Source organism: Sinocyclocheilus anshuiensis, unplaced genomic scaffold (assembly GCF_001515605.1).
Source record: "Sinocyclocheilus anshuiensis isolate Anshui unplaced genomic scaffold, SAMN03320099.WGS_v1.1 scaffold1426, whole genome shotgun sequence".
Lineage (NCBI taxonomy): Eukaryota > Metazoa > Chordata > Actinopteri > Cypriniformes > Cyprinidae > Sinocyclocheilus > Sinocyclocheilus anshuiensis.
In genome coordinates this window covers 631,523-652,290 of record NW_015557171.1, presented here as the reverse complement: position 1 = coordinate 652,290, position 20,768 = coordinate 631,523, and the positions used below count along the sequence as shown (strand labels likewise).

At 36.5% G+C, this 20,768-nt stretch overlaps 1 protein-coding gene across 2 annotated transcripts in view; it reads right to left on the bottom strand.

The window, feature by feature from the left end:
- LOC107678346 (guanine nucleotide-binding protein G(I)/G(S)/G(O) subunit gamma-12-like) overlaps positions 1–20,768 on the bottom strand; it is a 55,446-nt gene that overhangs the window by 20,301 nt on the left and 14,377 nt on the right. The window contains exon 1 of one of the 2 annotated variants that reach the window (XM_016473567.1): positions 4,900–4,937. The exons of the other annotated variant lie outside the window; for it this stretch is intronic. The gene's annotated coding sequence lies outside the window, so the exon portion shown is untranslated. Of the gene's footprint in view, positions 1–4,899; positions 4,938–20,768 lie in introns of those variants that run through there. 2 annotated transcript variants of the gene reach the window in all.

Below are 20,768 nucleotides of genomic sequence, written 5' to 3'. Positions count from 1 at the left end.
AACTCTGCGTTTCCTGCTGTGCAACAGTACAGACGCACAACTCTGACGTCCGTCAGTCGTGCAATGCTCCAAGTGAGCAGGAGGGGATGTCATCATTTCTCAGCGGAGTAAATGTGAAGGACAGAGTAACAGAGACTCCCCGGCAAGCCTGCACGCAGGAAAGCTACAACAGGAAGAGCGTGTATCTTACGTTCAAGCAGAGCGGTTTGGCCACAGCACCCTCCCCAGGGTCAACAGAGGAGGGGCTGATGCTGACAAGAGCTCAATCCCATTTTTTTCCCTTCACACACCACTTCCTGGAGCCCTGAGCTCTGGGTTAGACTATTTTTGTGCTGCTCGAGCAAACACATTTAGGTCCTGCCAACGAATCCATTCCAAGTCTAGGGTCCAGGCCAGACTGAGCTCATCTCACAAGAATCCAGTATCAAACTCACGGTTCCTCACATTAACACATACATACATAGCCACATTTAAAATGTATAAATGCAATTGCATGAGATAAATCAAACTAAATCTGCAAAATATGTTTTGAGCTGTTCTTGCAACTGAGCCAATGACAACTGTGTGTATTTATATTGGATTAAAAAAAAACGTTCTTTTCTTGAAAATGGTATAATGACCTTAAAATGGTGTAACCAGCAAGTAAAAATTAATTTCCTCGAAACTTACACATGGAAGAGTATCTTCATCAGTCATTATTTTTAAGTTTTTTAAATACTTTGTAACGTATTTTTGTAAAGAATTTTTAGCAAATATCATGCATTTTTAATTCATAAATATCATTAACATTTTTGATAGGTTGTATAACATGAAATTTTACAAACTGAACTAACCTTAACCTCAAATTATCTGATATTTTATTTACCTTTTGACAAAGTTTATTAGCTGTAAAATAAATGCCACTTGCTGTAATCTAATACAATGTTAGTGATTCTTTCTATGAATGTGCCTTGAAGTGTCTTAAAACATCAAATGCTCGAGGGCCAGTCAGATACAAAAGTGCTTATGTTGCTGTCCGACTTTGCATGTAAACTTTATTTCCTCTCTGTATCTCTATGCAAACACCTAAATCTTTCCACAAACAGTCACATTAAAAGAGCAAAGCAAGGATTTGTATGAGTGCGCAAGCAATGTGTGCACACGTACAAAAGCACAATAGCTCATAACGTAAGCGAAAGCAGCACAGGATCAAGAAATTGCTGTAGATGTGAGTACAGTAAAGCTTTGGGTGTGTTCCTGAAACTGACCCATCAAGGATGCATTGCAAGGTTGTTTAGTCACCTTTTACCTTCTTTCTGTTTAAAAACCATCTCCGTTGTGTTAAGAATTGCAGCTTACATTCATGACAATGACACACTAGAGTAACAGATGCGCAGAGCCAATTGCTGTGAGATTTAGCTACAATGCAACACATACTTACTATTTTATGCATGCTGCAAACAAGTATGACTATTCTGTGCCAAACTGAGTGGAAAAAAGGAAACATGCATCAGTCTGTTTAGTAGTCTCAATCTGTGCGTCAGTGACTTGTGCTAAGACATCACATTTCCATCTAAATCTATGTTTACTCTCCAGTTATGTGCCAAGAACATCAAAGATGAAAGACAGTACTGACATATTATAGCAAAGTTATATTTAAATCTCCTAAAATCACCCTTACTAACCTCTACTTTGATCTATTTTAATCAACCCATCCATATGCACAAAAATATTCCTACAACTATTTGCTGTTTCTTAAGAACTGTTATGACAAGCAAACAGTGCAGATGAGATTATGAGATATTTCAGTGGAATTGACAGCAGGCATGAGACATACTGCAGAAAAAGGACAGTGATGGCATGAGGCAGGAATGTGAGGTGCAGCTCCACACACACACATAGGCACACATTTTTACAGTAGAAGAGTCCATTCTTATCTCTTAAACATGGTGTCACATGTACACTGTGAGGTTATATGCTCTTGTTATCTTTTAGATGGTGACAGTCTTTTACACACCCGTAAGGAAAGAAAAAAGAAAAATCACAAATGTTTAGTATCTTCAATATCTCAATCGGTACTTCTAGACAACAATGACGTTATATGGGGGGCAAATAAGGAATTTTGCAAGCCACCTATGGTAAACAACCATATTAATCTCACATGTGTCCTCTAGAGTTTATGAAAAATCAAACTCTGCTCATATTTGCCAAGATACTATAATAAAATCTGCAGTCAAAAGTCAGATATTCTAACAATTCTCAATGATTTCTTCTAAGACTAAATGATCTGAGTGAAATATGCTATAGAGTATTGATTTTTTTTTTTTACAGCTTTGTAATTGTACTGTTATCTGTAATTTTCATTTTTTTTTCCCTCTAAAGGACAAATGTGATAATTAAATTAAATATAATTGAGAATGTCATTATGCATGGCTTAACAATAAGGGTTTTCTTCCACTGTGCTTAATATTTCAACTGGCCCCCCACATACACACATACATACATATTTTAATTTAACTGTAAAAACAGCTGGAAAAAGTTAAAATGCAAGCTATAAATTCATACTACGGCACACTTTTGGAAGGCAATGGTGTATGGTGATTTTGTATGGTGATACTTTCTAAATGATGCTTCCATTACTATTGTCAATCTTGCCTCATCTGTGTGAGTCAGCTAGATGATGTCACTTTTCTGACATTTAAATCAGCAGAATACACAGCACCAATATTCAATATATCACAAATGACTAAATATTTAAGTTTGCAAGGCACATGACCACTGAATGCAATGACAATGCAACACTGCCCTGACAAAATGAAAATTCTGTTAACTGGTCCAAAATGCTCACACGCTTGGCCCGCGCCATTCTTACCATTGAGTGCTGCATTATATCTCTTGACTTCTGAGCAATATATTTTCTTCTGGTTATGACTCCCGCACATAATGACTTCCATCTGACACAAGCAAACTTTCCGTACAAAAATAACCACAGTAAAGTTCAATCTCCTTCAAATGCACTAACAAATAAGTATTATCTGCACTTTTTACACATTAGTGCATGTGCACACAAGGAGACAAGAGTCAGTACAGAAACACACCTCTACTAGAGCCGTAACAATAGACATTGAAAGGGACAGTTTTCCCCCAATAATATAAATTGGCAAAATTGCCCCTCTCATTATTTGATATTCTTGATGCAGTTCTGCTGCACTCCATTAAAACTGCTCTCCTGTGTTGTTAGAATGACAACAACTTTAAAAGGTCAAATTATTAGGGTGGTCTGCCTCAGTGGTTAAAATATACTGTATATAATAAATGTACTGTATATACAATGTTAAAATATTTGAGGTGGCCAATCAAATCAAAGAAAGCTATCTCTACTGTCCACAAAAGCCAAATGTGAATTACAGTGCTACACTTTTTAATATGTTTTTAATAGTAATAGAGTATGAGATAAGAAGTAGCTAAACATTTAATATTTGCCACATTTTTTCAACAGAAATGTTAAACAACTGACAGTAATATTTAGTGATGCAAAGTAGTTTTTTGTCAAATTCTGCAGTTTTGAACTGAAAATAGACTTTTTCATTCACGTGATTCATGTAGAGTACTCTGTTTCCTATTTCAATGTGATGAGACAAGAAACATTAACAGGACATTAAGTAACAACAAATGTCTGTGGGAAACTTGCACAACAAACTAAATCACCATGTACTGCATTTTTTAGATATTTCAATGTGACTCAGTGAGGAAAGTCCCTGATGCAGGTGAAAACGGCCTCTTTTATTTTTGTGGAGGGAAAGAGAGAGAAAAACATAAGGATGACCTCATCGTGGCATAACTCAACAATGATGTGTGTTCACAAGCAAATATCTTGCCTAAATGACTGCACACTGTCCCTACTGGCCAGAAACAGAGAAAGGACAAAGAGTGTGTGTACAAGGAAGAGAGAGTGTGTGTGTGTGTGTGTGTGTGTGTGTGTGTGTCTGTGTGTGTGTGTGTGTGTGTGTGTGTGTGTGTGTGTGTGTGTGTGTGTGTGTGTGTGTGTGTGTGTGTGTGTGTGTGTGTGTGTGTGTGTGTGTGTGTGTGTGTGTGTGTGTGTGTGTGTGTGTGTGTGTGTGTGTGTGTGTGTGTGTGTGTGTGTGTGTGTGTGTGCTTTCACGCTGGGCCCAGGCCATTCTTATCATTGAGCCCTGCATTATATTTCTTGACTTCTGCGCAATATATTTTCTTCTGGTCATGACTTCCACACTATCTGACACAAGCAAACTTTCTGAATAGAAATAACCACAGTAACAATCAATATCTTTCATTTGCACTAACAAACAGGTATTATCTGCACTGTTTACATATTACTGCATGTGCACACAAGGAGACAAGAGTAAGTACAGAACCACTGCCTTAACTGTAATAGACATTGAAAGGGACAGTTTTTTGTCAAATTTTGCGGTTTTGAACTGAAAATAGACTTTTTCATTCACGTGATTCGTGTATCGTACTCTGTTTCCTATTTCAATGTGATGAGACAAAAAACATTAACAGGACATTAAGTAATAACAAATATCTGTGGGAAACTTGCACAACAACCTAAATCACAATGTACTGCATTTTTGAGATATTTCAATGTGACTTAATGAGGGAAGTCCCCTATCCAGGTGAAAACTGCCTCTTTTGTTTTTCAAGAAGGAAAGAGAGAGAAAAACATAAGGATGACCTCATCGTGGCATAACTCAACAATGATGTGTGTTCACAAGCAAATATCTTGCCTAAATGACTGCACACTGTCCCTACTGGCCAGAAACAGAGAAAGGACAAAGAGTGTGTGTACAAGGAAGAGAGAGTGTGTGTGTGAGTGTGTGTGTGTGTGTGTGTCTGTGTGTGTGTGTGTGTGTGTGTGTGTGTGTGTGTGCTCAGGCTGACCTCAGCGGGTAGGAAGAGGTAAGACGGGGAAATCAAGCTGGATTCTCGAACACTTCAACGGCTGATGAGAAAACACCTGACCAAAGAACACATTCCTGCATAGTTACTCACCTCCTCAGTGCAGTTCAAAGTACACACACTCACACAAACACTTGCATTCGTAAGCTTACATATTGTATGAGAAAATCTAATGCACATAACCTTGCATTTTAGATGTACTTTTACTTTTACTATTATGTAAATTATCACATGCATTGTATACTTTAATCATTGCGTTTTACACAATGTTGCACACAAAATGTATAGCATATATCATACAGACTTAAATTTGCAAACTATTGCACAATATCGGATTTATATTAGAAAAATTTAAATAACAGACAGATTAATCAATTATCAAAATAGCTGTTAGATGCAGCTCAGAATGTACAATTATTAAAATTCTGTCTAATAAGCAGTTAATTATTTTTATATATGTGTTTATGGCTGATAACCGATAACCGAAATTTCCGATATTCATTTTAAGATTTTGCTAGATTAAATGAAAACATCCAATCAGGCTTATAAACAATATACAGTATAATATATTGTGCAACCCTAATTATATTGACTTTTTGCATATTGTTTGAAGGAGATCTTTGTGAAAGAGGGAGAATATCGAATTCATTGAGGAATTAATAAAAAAAAAGAAGAAGCCCTAAACGATACAAATCTACTGTTTGACCAAATGTTCCTTTAACTGAAAAAAAAAAAACTAAAAATCATCTAAGCCATTCAAATAGGTAACACTTTACAATAAGGTCTCATTTGTTAACATTAGTTAATGCATTATCCAACTATGAGCCAACAATGACCAATATATTTTTACACCACTTATTAATCTTTGTTAATGTGAGTTCAAATACAATTATTCATTGTGCATGTTAGTTCACAGAGCATTAACTGATGCTAACAGATACAACTAATCCTAATCAACTAGGAATAATAAATGCTGTAGAAGTATTGTTCATTGTTAGTTCATGTAGTTAACTAATGTTAACATATGGAATCTCATAAAGTGTCACCAATCTATAAATATACAGAGATATAGTTATCAAAAATCAGAAGCCTGAAGAATATCTAATATATTATTGTTTCTCACACATGCAATGCTCTACACCCTGCGTGAATCTCTGGCCTCTGCATGGCTGCAATCTTGAGAAGGGGCCTCAATGCAGAGAATTCAGAGTTAATGCTTAACTGGGAGCTGGGCGTTAGTTCAGTTCAGTTCAGTTCCTCCCTTGATTCTTAGAAGTGCCAGCACTGTTTCTAGTGAAGTGAAACTGAAAGATTTCTCTGAACAGGTGGAAAAGGATAAGCCTACCTGAAAAAAACAGCGCCTGCAGGGCCAAGGACAAGAGGGGAGCTGCTTGTGCTGCTGTTGAGCAATAACATGTCCGTTAAAAAAAGGAAAAGCAACGAAGACATTTCAGAGAAACCGTTGTCTATAAAAAGGATTTGATTGTCTTACGGTTAGGCTGAGTAAATGGAAATATAACTGAAAACCCTGAAACAGACGAGTCTGTTAAAATGCAGTGCAGCAGGGTCAAATGCTTAAATCAGAGCCCTGTGCATTCAAATCAAATGCAAACTATCTAAAGTCACACAACAATCTTGTTCTGTACTATCACTCGTCCTTCACTACTCAATCTCTTTCCATGAGAGTCATGCACATGGGGTCGTCCGCCTTGCTCTGGTGGGAGGACAGGACAAGGTAGGAGTGAGTATATGTTTGTAAATGTGTGTGACCGACCACAAGTCCTGCTGTGGTCTGGAAGCCGTTCTCTTGACCTGCAGATGGAATGTGTACTGTGAGCAATCTTAGTGGGGGGCCGGCTAATACGATCCTTAGAGAGACCTGGCTCATGGGAAGGTCCCTCCCCTCTCTTCTCTTGTTCATTTTTCATGCGCCAACCTCCCAAGGAGGAAGTGAGGAAGAACTGAAAACCTTAGGAAAAAAATCCCCCCATAAACAATGCAAGGAGCCTTTTCAATCAGTCTGTGACAGTTTAGAAACTGGCACAATTGGTCTCAAGTGTTATTTTCACAACTCATGGACACAACCTCTAATATAACCTAAGGAGTGTCCATGCAGATTATACATCAATGACAAAAAAAAATTTTGTCAATAACAAAAGCTACAAGACACAAGACACGTGCCGGTATTCGGTACTGCGATATATCACGATAATGAATATCTTCAAAATACCGAGAATAATTATTTAATTACAAATTATTCCGAATTTTCAATGCATTTTTAAGAATACTTTTCCCATCAGCTGGTCACAATGCACAACACCGCTGTATGCTGCGTCAATGACACGTGCGCACTCTGATGTAAACAAGCACAGATGAGAAGCACATGGCGGAGCGCGTGAGAGACACTCTGAATGAAAGCACATTCACTCTCTGACAGCAGAAGGCGGTAAACTGCAGAAATGCAGCCGTTACCCCGGAAACCCCGGAAACAATCCAGCTGCGCTACTTTCTGTTTCTGAAACATGTTTAAAGGGATAGTTCACCCAAAAATGAAAAATTCTGTCATTAATTACTCACCCTCATGTTGTTCCAAACCCGTACGACCTTCGTTCATCTTCGGAACACAAATTAAGATATTTTTGTTGGAATCTGAGAGCTTTCTGACCCTCCCATAGACAGCAAGGGTCCTTACACGATCAACGTCCAGAAACATAGCAAGGAGATCGGTAAAATAATCCATGTGACATCAGGGGTTCAACTGTCATTTTACGAAGCTACGAGAATACTTTTTGTGCACAAAAGAAAAAAAAAATAAAGATTTTATTCAACAATTCGTCTCCTCCGCGTCACCCTAGCGCTATTTTGGATGTCACATGGATTATTTTACCGATCTCCTTGCTACGTTTCTGGACGTTGATCGTTTAAGGACCCTTGCTGTCTATGGGAGGGTCAGAGAGCTGTCAGAATGCATCAAAAATATCTTAATTTATGTTAATTTTGTTTTACGGGTTTGGAACGACATTAGGGTAATTAATGACAGAATTTTCATTTTTGGGTGAACTTACCTTTTAAATTATTTAAATAGCCAATCAGATTTTTCTGTTCATCACAGCGCCAACTACTTAAATATTTAGACTTAATAGGCTATTTATTTTCAAACTTAGTACATTTGAATCTGGACTACAACATGCCCTAGTTATTGTTTGAACGTGTTTTGATTCTTTATTGTTCAGTCACACTTTACATTAGGGCTTCATTAGTTGGCATTAATTAATTCATTAGTTAACATAAACTGCCAATGAAAAATTCTTCTAAACATTCATTAATCTTGAATGAAAATTCGGTCATCCTTTACTCATCCTCAAATTGTTCCAAATCTGTTTCTTTATTCTGTCATTGACTACCATAGTATGGAAAAGAATACTAAAGATATGATAAACACTTCTCTCTATCTAGGTAAACACTGACATCTTCCAGAGTGTTTAATATGTTTAAATAGGGACTTGTATGCCTTCTTGACACGTTACCCGCTAATTTCAAGCTAAAAAAGGGGCCACTGACTTCCATAGTATGGAAACAAATACTATAGTAGTAAATGGGGACCATCAACTGTTACCAACATTCGGTTATCAACATTCTTCAAAATATCTTCTTTTGTGCTCAACAGAAGAAAGAAATTATACAGGTTTGGAACAACATGAGGATGAGTAAATAATGAATGAAATTATTTTTGAACCTCATCAAATTAATTTAACCAGTTTCAACTTTCAAGTTTAAGCTTTACAAGATTTGACTCAAATTTTTAGTCTGTTTAATATAAATTGAGTTGAAAGGACTTATTGATCATTTAATATGTTGAATTAGTTTTATTTGTGTTTTAGTTAAGGATCACAGCCACAATAAATAGCCTACTTAATTTGCTACCATGATTTAACTAAATTAAAATGAGAGAACAAATTAGTGCGGCATGACCATGATTTAAAGGGTTAGTTCACCCAAAAATGAAAATTAGCTTGTGTTTTACTTTCCCTCGAAGCATCCTAGGTGTATATGACTTTCTTCTTTCAGACGAATCCAGTCGGAGTTATATTAAAAATTGTCTTGGATCTTTCAAGCTGTTTAATGCCACTCAGCGGGTGTTGCAGTTGAACAGTCCTCAAGTCATCAAATAAAGCTCGCGCATTCATCATAAAACGTGCCGCAGACGGCTCCGGGGAATGAATAAAGGCCCCCTGTAGCGAATCCATGAGTTTTTGTAAGAAAAAATCCATATTTCAAATGTAATAAACACTTTTCTCTCACTTCCGTTATCTATCATACGCGGAGCCGTTCCGGCGGAAGGCGTATGACGTATGCACAGCGCGCGTGCCTCTGAGATATGCTAGTCTCGCGAGTTTGTTTAATAGGAGCAAAGGAAGCAAAGTTTCCTTACTTTAGCAAAGGAAAACCAGTCTCCTCTTGGTTTATATCGAAATCCTCCGACATTTTTCTTTGCAAATCTTCGGTTTGTACTTCTAATTCGTGACCGGGAATTTGTTCTCTCTTCGCATTCGTCACTAATCACGCAACGCATACGTGCTGCGTCATCTGCCGGAACTGCTTCAGTGTATGACAGATAACAAAAGTGAGAGAAAAGTGTTTATTACGTTTGAAATATGGATATTTTTCTTACAAAAACTCATGGATTCGCTACAAGGAGCTTTTATTCATCCCCCGGAGCCGTCTGCGTCACGTTTTATTATGAATGCACGAGCTTTATTTGACGACTTGTGGACTGTTCAACTGCAACACCCGCTGAGTGCCATTAAACAGCTTGAAAGATCAAAGACAATTTTTAATATAACTCTGACTGGATTCGTCTGAAAGAAGAAAGTCATATACACCTAGGATGCTTCAAGGGTAAGTAAAACACAAGCTAATTTTCATTTTTGGGTGAACTAACCCTTTAACTATAAGGGAAAAAATTACTAAAACATGGCAATGAATGAATAAATCATGAGAGCAAATTCTTAATTTTATATCTATTTTTTATCTACATGTCATGTGTGGGGTTTCATAGTAACCCAGATTTTTGCTTTTGGAAATTAATTTTTGTGGTTACTGTTTGTCACAAATAGTTTTAATTGCGCTAACTTGTACCCAGAATATTCCTTTAACTGCATTTCGAATTAAGGAGAATTAGTGATGTGTTAGAATTAGATATGTGCCACTCACCTGCTCTGAGACTGTACATCATGTGCACTCATAAATATTAATAAGGCTGAGAAGATAAGGATTTCAATGGCAGATATGATTCATATAAACACTGAGGCAGTTCTAAGAAACGTTTTGTGTATAAAATGTACTCATCCAACACAGAGGGACACACATATACAGTACACACGGTAAGCCAATACATTGCAAGCACAAATAGCACGAGCATCTGAACCATGTCAACTGTAAGTTGTTCATAAGCTTTGCCGCTTTTTTAATGAAGAGAAACATCCTTGTGTTTGAAACCCAGTAATTGCCAGAGGTCTGTGTCCGAATGTCTGATCTTGATGTGCATGTTGGGAGACGAGGTTTATCTTACAGGAAACACAGTGTCTAAACTGCCTGTGATGCACGCAGACTAAACATACACAACTGCACATGCAACAGCACATTAAACCCACATGCACAGACACGTGTATTCTCAGCAGTGATGGGAAACTACTTCAAAAGACTCATAATTTAAAGTGGTTCAAGTCCAGTTAAGCTAACCATTTGCATTATATAAAGTGACACAATACAAATATTTCTAGCATACCAAAATTGCTCAAAACTTGCAAAAATGCAGAATTGTCCTTTTAAATTTATGTGCAAAAGCCAAAAAGTGCTTCTAGCTGTTTTTTTCTTTCATTATTTGGAATCCAGTTTGAATAAATTTCTATTCCCCTGTTCCAGTAAAGGTTGGTCACTCATTTCTCTAACTAGGCACAGCGAGTGTGAAAAGTGAACCTGGCCTGTATCATACTGTAAAAACATAGCGATGAACATCAGTATTATTTGACTATACATTATATTATTTTGCAAAATTATTGTTACTTTTTAATATTATTCTGTATATTACTACAAAAAGAAACATTAAATGGGGAATTATGAATTTCTGATTTTGATTTATTTTATTTGTAATTTTATAAATAGGCTGCACGACTTGGCCAAACCCTATTGTGATTATTTTATTATATATTGCAATTGAGATTGAACTGTGATATTACATTTCATGAAAATGTTTCATACTGCTGCTGAGACATCCAGACACAAAAGACAAAATTTCCATTAGAAGTAGAGAATGGTACTTTTAAGGGGGTTCATACAGTACATGAGTTCACTCTTTACATGAACCAACTAACACTGCAAGTTACAATACAAATATTTATGTCTGAATTTATGTCTAAAATCTTTACTTTCAAATGTTCAAACCCTCAAGCTTTTAACGTCAGATTCCTAAAGCTTTAATTTTGGAGGAATTTCTTCTGCCCACATGAACTTTAGTCCACAAAAAAATGTTGGAAATTATGCAAATGTCAATATAAATAAAGTCAATCTAGCTAAATTTGTTCCCAAATGCACATTAAACGCAGCGTTTGAACCGAGCTGCTCTGACAATGCAATATTATAAGATGCACGTGCATAAATAAATACTCTGACTCATTCACCGCAACAGATTATATATAATTAAATAATAGTCTTTCATTTGATAATCACAATTTGGTAAGATATACTGCTGTTTCAGTTTTATTTATATTTTTATTTTTAATGTTACATTCGATTTAATTAATCCCTGATTACAAAAAATACCAATGTAATGTTCTTTAAGTGTGCAAATAAGAAATAATTAAAGCAAAAAAAGAGGGAGTTTATCTTATACTGAAACTGGAATATTAATACTCATTAAACTGTGGGGGTGAGAGGACTGGCAAAGCTGCCTTCCTCTACTTTCCAACACATTAATAATCTCTGGCCACCGACAGCCACTGCCACTGCAATTAAACTCTACTTATTTATGGCCAGGCAAATATTTCCTTTTCCTCTGTCTGCCAAGAGACATGACTTCAAATGAACCTCAAAAACAAAACAAAAAGAGAGGACAAAAAGCGCCATGAAAGGCAGACTGCAAGCAGAATTTCAGGCATGTGGAGATTTTTCCTGTGAGGCCACAGAGGGTTTGGTCACATGCCGCTGACCTGTGATCATCACTGAATATATCGGCTCGTGTCCTGCTGAAGGCAAGGTTGATGGAAATGATTCCAGATTACATACACATATACTGTATACCGGCATCGACTGATAAGTTTCTTCAGTTTGGCCGATAAGTGCCATAAGCGAGACTTTTATTTTAACAGCATTGAGAACCTAACCACACAGACACTCACAGTCTTAGTTTACTGTCTTTGTTTAACAGTTCTGTCTAATTAATAGAAAGGCAAACACTATCACATTTTCTCATATGCTGTTGGCATTCAGCAAATATTCATGTGAATCAATATTTAATCCCTCAAACCTTGCAAACTTTCAGCTGTTAGATTCTATGAAGTGTGCGATTGTAATAAAAAAAAATAAAAAAAGTTAGTTCTCGTTCTGCTGTAAGTAACAAACTATGTTGCGCTATATGCAGTTTGAGGTTCATTGTGTGCTGTATGTAAAATTAGTTGTAGTATGTACTGTAAATTGTTACCTGGTGTTTGACAAAATATGGTGCTTACAGAATTACAAGATTATTGAGTGAACTGTTTACTTACTTTTTAGTCATGTTTCTTTAACAATTTCTTTATTTGTAAAAAAAAAAAAAAACTATATAATAGGATTACAGAATCGATAAGTTGCTAACTAAAGTATAAATTTTGTCATTTTTCAAATCCTTTTACATGTTGATTCATTTTCAAATTCTTCATAATTTACTAAATATTATGTAAAATAAATATGCAGTTTATTGCAGGATATGTTGTTTAGTATCTTCAAATGAAATCTGTGTGAGATCATATATATTGTCTTTATATTAGCCATCAGCCACCTCTCATTATCAGCATTGGCCATAAAAAAATTCTATATTGGTCGACCACTATTCTTTTTTATTGTCCCTCAGATGAAAATCATATATCAAATCATTCAGAGAAGTCAAGTCTGCTAAAATGTAACACTAAACTGCCACAAACAAACAGAGCAATGTTTTTTTTTTCAACTAAAATTAGATTACTTATAATTGCACATAAATCTGGGATTTAAAAAAAATCCCTGTTTTAGTGGAAACTGTGCAAACTCCTCATGAGCACACATTTTGCCATTGAGACACATGTTGGAAAACATAATAATAACGTCTCTACAGCCCCATACCAGTTTGGAGATTTTCATGCAATCTAATGCATAAAATGCATAAACATTTCAATAAAGTTTCATAGTATAGGAACAGCTGAGATAAAGTTTAACATTCTGCATCATACTAACAGGCAAATTAAATACACAATAATGGCTAACACACATGTCTGGACTGGATTCCATGAATGGCATGCTATCAGTGTGAGAAAGAAAGCCTGAGTTCCAGGAATGTGATCTGAGATGACCCACTTAAAGAAGGTGAAATAGGCCAGTGTGACAAGGACCAGGTAACCCACACAGCGCTCTGATACTCCCCAAAAAAATCTTACAACACGCTTCTGCAATGGACAAGAAGTCAAATGTCCAAGCCCTGATTTTGACTCTGAGGGTGGACAACAATACACTCGTAAAGAGCACTTCCTGTCTCCTGCTAGCCAATTAGTGACTGTAAAAGATTTGAATTGGCCCTTTTCCCAGAGGAGAAAGCTGCAGAAGGTACAAAACAACACAGGATTCAGACACTCTTATCAGAGCTATTACTGTTAAACAAATCTGACGGCTGTCAGGAGACCATGACTGCACAAGACATCCGACAGATTCAGCCATGAGGGAGATCTGTGAACGAATTAGCTCTGGTTCTAGTGTCTCAATGGAATTGTGTGTGTATCTGTGTGTGTTCATATCTCTCTGTATTAAACAGCTCTTTAAAAACTCTCTTCAAAAACTTTTTCAGATTTATCGATTAATTCAAATGTATTGTTTTGCCACAATTTTCTTTTTTTAGAAACCGAGGAATCGCGATTTTGAATAGAAATATTACCAAATGTTAGAATTAGACACTTTGACAATATGCCAGCGAAACGAATGATCCAACCGCATGTCGGCGTCACGTGTGACACGCTCTGTGACGGACCATTAATATAGTTAGTGGTGTTGAATGAAATATATATATATATATATATATATATACAGTATATATATATAAACAGCATTCCTCTACCGTCTTGTGAACACAATGCATTCTGGAACTGCCTTCTCCGCTAAGACTACATACATCCTAATATAAGGAATGCATATGATGCCTTAAAATGCTGCCTAGGCAGCTCACCAGGTTTTAGAACAGAGCTATTATGTGCACAAGCGGATATGACTGATCCAGGCAGCAGACACACAGGTACGTCATGACTTCTATTTGCTGTAATACTCTGTTCCTTTGTTTTTCACTGGCTCTCCTAATAGAGTTTCTCCCTATTTTCCCTAAATGAGGTCATGAGCAGGAACCTGCTCTACAAGTCACAAGATGCAGCTGGCAAGATTATTCCACAGTGGCATAAACCAACAGACAATTAGACACATTTGTTTCTCTGTCATGGAGGAGACTGTACATTGCTTCTATTGTTTTAATACTGAGCTTGTGATATTTTCTATTCCCTTAGCCTAACTCTGAAAGTAAATGTTTTGCACTTTTAGATTTTCAGTTCAAGTCAAATTAAATTTTAATGCATATTTTTACTCTGACTGTGAATGCAAAATATTGTCTTGGACTTCCTCTAAAACAACGTTCCTTTTCCGCGGTTTTCAGGGGAGCTGCAAAGGGTGCTATCAGTTAAGTTAAAATGTCAAATCTCATTTTCCACCCACCATGTTGCCATCGAAATGTCCAAAAATTAAGATTTGTTTTCAGTAAACACTTTTTTTCCCATATACCATCACACACATTTTCAAATGTGAGATATGCAAACAAGTTCATCTATGCAAACAAGTGAGAGAATTCTTAAGAAATTGAATTTTTTCAATAAAGCTATTGCATGTAAAAATGCAGTGAAGTTTTTGTCTTCATTGCTATATATGTATTTTTTAAATGTATCAATATATAGCCACACATGGGTACATTAATATATTGCAGTATTGAAAAAAATAAGCACTAGGCCTATAGTTTTCCATATATGGAAATGTATCATTTAATATATGGCATTATATTTTCCAGTATATTCCCATATATATTTTTGTTTCATAAGCGTTTAGAGAGTGGGGCATATTTGTATGGCAAACCGCAATTCACAATTAATTTAAATGACTATTTTGTACATTTATTAAACTGTTTTCTTTCTGGTACTCCTGGCTCATCCTCACAGTGCAGCTGATTTCAGGTTTTGTTATTCTTGTGGTACATTTTGTCTCCACAGTGTAGGCAAAACATGACCCTCACACACACACAGGAACAAGGAACTTCATATTCTGTTAACAAGCAACTACAAAGTTATCTGTGGTCAGCACCCGCACTAACAGACAGAGAGAACAACAAATCCTAAATGAAGCACTTCCTCATTTTCCTGTGGGGCGCACTACTACACACATGATCAAAAAGACCAGTCCTACAAAGCCAAGTAACATCACTTCCTGCCAGGCCACGCCTGTCTGTGCTTCGGGCCGGTTTGCACGGATGTCGAGTGAGTGTGTCTGTGCGGAAGACGTGGGAGAGTGTGAGTCTAGTACGTGCTTGTGAAGAATGGCGGACGGAACTCAACCACGTTCATATAATGCAATGCCCATATATGTGCAAGTGTTTGCGAAACAGGAAGGTAGAGATGTCTTGAATGGGAAGGGCCTATAATAAAGAAATCATGAGGTAATGTAGGCCAAACGTGTAATTTCTCACTTTGACAGTGTTATTGTAATTTTATTTATATAATATTGTAGTATCAATTTGTTTTCATATTTTCAGTTTTTACTTTAATTTGTTTCTTATTTAATAATTTTCTGTGCTGTTGTTATTTTTATTGTTTTTTAATATCTGTATAGTTTCATATTTATATATATTTTTTTTTTTATTTATATTTAATTTTAGTTAAAGTTTTGGTAATTTTGTAAACTTAAAAATTAAAAGAACTATTTGAAAAAATAGAATAAATATATATGCATTATAATTTTTTATTTAATTTGTTTAACACTGTTCACATCTCACTAGTGGGCATTTCGTACGTTCCTAGAAGACGAAAACAAATAAACTTGTGCAAACGCATATTGATGCATGTCTCTCCTGCAGGCACACAAATGCATTCCTAACCACACATTCTGCTTAAAAACTTCCACAGGATACCAGCGTTGCTTCCAGGTCTCTTGCACATACAACATTTCCCAAAGACGGATTAACATTCACATCCGCTGTGCCCATTAGATATAGCATATCATTAATGCAAGCCCACCAGCCAAGAGCGCACACGGTTATGAGCTCTGAGAGAGCGAGCCATCGATCCACACAAAAGAAAGACTGAAACCAAAACCGGCTGCTCTTGTTGTCCTGCAAGAAGAAGGAATTTTTCCCACACTTCCTCCAGCAGGGGTGAAAACAGCCTTTCTCAGCCAAGAAGAGCCTCCCTCCTCTAAAGCAGTTCAATATGACACTCCATCACAGATTGTATTACACTATATGCATTCCAGCCCGCTCTCGGTTTAAACATGTAACAAATACACTTTTATTCACGTGAACTATGGCTGTGTTCTGATTAACTATAAGCACACCTGACCTGCCTTCACTGATATGCTTGAGTATGTTATTACAATGCTAGGCTAGTTTTGACAGTGAAACTTCAGATTTTCACAAAGAAGGAGTGGACACAACAACAGGGCCTTCACTCTGAAAACACTTTAGTCCTCTGTGAGAAGTGGAGGAGAAGAGCTGAAGGAGCAATCGTAGCATTCCAGCATGCAAATAGTCTAATATAATACCACATAATGGTGGGATTAAATTAGATAATATACAGAAGTATAATATATACATGCTGGACCTTATGCACAGCAATTAAAGAACCCAGCCGACTTTGTTGATGGAAACTTGGTGTTCTATGTTGAAGGAATATAAAACTCTTTTACAGTTCTGTGACTCCCCCTAGTGGAGAAAGTGGCTTCCATGTATCAGTGAAATAAGATTATATTACAGTTTTTCTCAGACAGACAGATAGATAGACAGATAGATAGATAGATAGATAGATAGATAGATAGATAGATAGATAGATACTTGGAGCTTGATAATATTGCTGTAACACTGTGTAATTGCATGCATTGCTATATTTATAACATATGCGTGCGTGCGTGTGTGTGTGTGTGTGTATTAAACATTTAGGGTTAATCTTTTTTTTGTCATTAATTTAGCAAGGATGCATTAAATTGATCAAAAGGGACTGTGAAGACATTTATAATGTTACAAAAGATTTCACAAATGTTGCTCTTTTGAACTTTATATTCATCAAAAAATCTTGAATAAATGTTTCACAGTTTCCACAAAAAAAGAAGCCGTATAACATTTTTTCAACACTGATAATAATAAGAAAAGTTTCATGAGCACCAAATCAGCATATTAGAATGTTAAAATGTTTCCGACCCCAAACCTTCGAACAGTAGTACGTATAACCATTAATATTATTACGAACTGTGTGCTCATTGAAAGATTGAAGATGGATGTTTCTGAAGGTTTAATAGAATAAACAAACAAACATAGACAAGGAGAGGAGAATTCTTGGGCAACTGTTGGGCAACTTATCAACTGTGCAGGTGATAAAAGCTCCATCTGTGCAGATTTTTAGCAACTTTTAACATCCCTTTTGGATTGTGAATGTAAGTTCTAACAACAAAAGTATTCCAGGAGGATATAACACTCAGAAATAGAAGGAAACACAGGATTATCTGGATCAGATTGGACATTATCAGCAAGAGGATCTGACCATATTCTAGTGAAACCAGTTTAACCCCTAAATCTCGCCATTAGTCAACCAACAGATGCGGGTCGACGTGAACTACAGAAGCGTGACAAAACCTGAGAAACACATTCTTGGAAAATCCCTATGGTCTTTATTTCCTCCAATGTTTCTACAGAGGCTGCCTTGCATGTTCATATTTGCCATGATTTCAATCGCCATGAAAATCAGCGATGGCTAAAGGCAAGAAATCTCCAGCCTCTCTACACCTTTTCTGGACATGAAGTCTGTGAATATATTTCATCCTCAAAAACACACATTGTAAACATGACTTTGTAGCCAAAAAATTAAAATAAAATCATCTGTAAAATCATCCATATGTATATGAGTGCATATGACTACCCAATCATATAGAGCTTGCCAGATTGAATGTTTTACAGTTTTTTTAAGCTATGCATCAGAGATGAGAATAAGACTAACAGTCTACCAAACTATAGTATCATTATTGTGGACATAAAGCAACTGTATCAGTATAATTCTTTTTTCCCTAAATATTTTACATTTTCGGGGCACTGTGCTACATTGTTTACCTGTGCTACAACTTTAACCTTGTCTTGCCATAAAAATGTCAAATTATCTAATATTTGTAATAGATTTATTTATTGATACAAAATCATGAGTCTTTAGCGGTCTTCTCTATGACACACACACACACACACACACACACATACATATACAGTATATACTGTATATATACATATATAAGATAAGTTAAACCGAACTTTTATTTTGACGGGTTGCCGTGAATACCTTTACATTTCTCTGTGTATATGATATGACGATAGTTTTACTCAAATGAAACGGTGAAATTCTCATGATGACTTCTGTTGTGATCTGGCGCTACAGAGAAAATATAATTAAATAAAATTAACTTGACCTTCAAGGGGGCCGGGGGGTGCCGTTGGGGGGGCGGGCCGTCCCCCTAAAATAATGGCAGGGGAAACACTGATATATATATTCATTCATTCATTCAATTTTTTTTGTTTTTTCAATTTTTACAAAACTGCATGCTGCTTATTTTTATTAATTATTATGAAAAGTTAGCCAAACTACTTCATAAGGTTTTATTTTTTTAAAGAATTTGATCATTTTATTGGTGACCCTTTTTAACATTAATCCCAATAATATCAAAATGAATTTTAATTCCGAAATTCAAAACGTTTAACATAAAAATGTTTTCAAAACATTACACATTTTTGAATAATTAATAGATCTGGCCAAAAAAAAAAAAAAAGAACGTCACTGACCCTGAATATGAGATCTTCGCAGAAAATCTCTATAATCCTTTCACAGCCAAAACACACACAGTGAGACACAACAAGCTTGTAATAGCCAAGTCTGAATGCTGGCAGTAGACAGACTAATTGTAGCAAGTGCTACAACAACAGCATAAAATTGAGAGTGCGGCTCTACAGAGAAACTTTAGACAAGGGCTGCGGCCAATTCTGGGTTTATAGATCGCTAGGCAACAAAGCAGGACACTCGTCATGGACACAGGAGGTGGGGGGACAGAAAGCACTCCAGATGAAACGGCTTAATAAACAAGAAGTCATAAAGTAGAGGCAAAGTCCAAATACTATGTCTCACTGCTGATTTAATGTGAGTATAAATCACAATCATGCTTTTTTTGTCAGCTTAAAATCTTTTCTAATTCATTCGGGGCTCAATTTCCCTTTATGTGTCTACAGTTTGTGTAATCTAGTTGTCACAACACAACACCGTGACAGAAGATAAGGCCTTGTGGACAGTGAGAACTGAGGTCATTTACAGAGTCACGCTTACACAAAACATCAACTCAGATTCTGCAGTTTCGAGGGAAATCATGGCACGTCAGCACCACCCAATCATTCAAACATAAGTAAGTATAGAATCGATTAGACATAATGATGTTCCTTCAAAGCACATCCACAAACTCTCATTCTTCCACACCTCAGTCATCTACTTAATCATATTTGACTCAAGGACAAAAGATGCTTATCATGGCGTGTGCTGCTTTGGTTTAGGTGCTGAACCTATTTTGTTTCTTTATTGCCTACTGTGTTGTACAGTTTCTAGGCAACCGGTTACTTCCCTAGCCAGTGAGTTTGTACAGGGTTCTCCTTTTTCTGCCTTTCCATGTAGGCAATAACAGGACCACGGCATTCATCTGCGGACACCTAATTAACCAGCTCTTGCTGAGTGACCCTGTGCTTCATTATATGAGTGATTTCTGTTGTCCATTCACCTCCCGGTCAATAAGCTTCCCACAAGTAGCTCGAAAGTCCACAAATGGCATCTCAGATGACACAAACATCTGTTGCAATAAATACGACATTTAGCCAAAGCATTGGAAGTGAAAGATATATGGAGTTAAATCAACTGGGGTACACTGGGTAATTAGCATTTGTACACAGGACTGATAAATGACTTAAAGGGATAATTCACCTTAAAAATGAGAAGTCTGTCTTACTGAACTGTCTGTGACATACAAACCTCATTAGGCATGCACCGATACTGGTATCAGCTCCTGTACTCGTACTCGTACTCGTTAAAATGCCCCGATACCAAACGCCGATACCACACAGCATGTGATAAGCGCCATATTCAGACAAAAAACATCGACGACAGACAGCAGAATGGATTTATTAGAGATTAAAGATGTCTACGAAGTATATGTATGCAATGAATATAAAACATTCAGTATTAATGCCTGTGTAGCAAATCACGCTGAGTGGATTGAGTGCGCAGCGGCGCAGATGCGCGAGCTTGTCGAGTGAATAT